The sequence below is a fragment of the Meleagris gallopavo genome, chromosome 3 (assembly GCF_000146605.3).
Source record: "Meleagris gallopavo isolate NT-WF06-2002-E0010 breed Aviagen turkey brand Nicholas breeding stock chromosome 3, Turkey_5.1, whole genome shotgun sequence".
NCBI lineage: Eukaryota > Metazoa > Chordata > Aves > Galliformes > Phasianidae > Meleagris > Meleagris gallopavo.
Window position 1 is genome coordinate 1,515,676 of NC_015013.2, and position 954 is coordinate 1,516,629.

Here is a 954-nt window from a genome sequence, read left to right on the forward strand (position 1 = left end):
GGGGTTGGTCTCGATGATCTCTAGAGGTCCCTTCCAACCCTTACAATTCTGTGATTCTGTGAGGTGCTGGAACAGCTGCCCAGAGAGGCTGTGGATTACTCGTCCATCCCTGGAGGTGTTCAAGGCCAGATTGGATGGGGCCCTGGTCAGCCTGGGCTGATATTAAATGTGGAGGTTGGCGGCCCTGCGTGTGGCAGGGGGGTTGATGATTCATGATCCTTGAGTTCCCTTCCAACCCTGGTCATTCTGTGATTCTGTGAAATTGACCAGCTGAAAGGCAAAACATATGCTGCACATACCAACATGTGCTGTTACCTAGGAATCCAAGATTGCCAACAATGCAAAAGGACAGTATAAATGACTCTTCGAACAAAGGGCTTGAGAGAGACAGAGAGAATCCTCCCCACTGGCATGAGGATATCTTCATATCAATGGAATGCCACTGGAATCCACAGAAATGACTACCTCTTGCTTTCTATAAAGAACCCTTTCTTTTATTTCTTATATTTTCACTATTTACTGTGTTATGTAATATCATACCTGCTTCAGTATTAAGAATTGCTGAAATTTGCATTTCTGTTTTCATTTTTTCTCCTGTGGTTTCTCCTTTAAATTTACTTTTGTCTGGCAACAACTATACTCAGGTATGAAACTGATGGAACACAGGAACTATATAGCAGGATCTATACCTTTCTCTCACAGATAAAGAATTGAAACGTACAAATCCCAAGGGAAAGACAAAGTACTGTGCAATGGGATTTCTAAGTGTATTCTCTATTTTCAGGATTACTGCAGTCACTATAGCCAGGAAGAATATGAATTTAAGTTTCCTATGCTGGCTATGCTTGTCTCATGGACTCTGACTTGCCCCTCGCACTTACAGATTCATTTTGTACGAGAAATCTAAATAACAAATAACAACAGCACAAGAAATCTAATAAACAAACAACAGCA

At 41.5% G+C, this 954-nt stretch overlaps 1 protein-coding gene across 2 annotated transcripts in view; it reads right to left on the reverse strand.

Moving 5' to 3' along the window:
• CNTNAP2 (contactin associated protein 2) overlaps positions 1 to 954 on the reverse strand; it is a 793,259-nt gene that overhangs the window by 487,748 nt on the left and 304,557 nt on the right. The window lies entirely within an intron of this gene.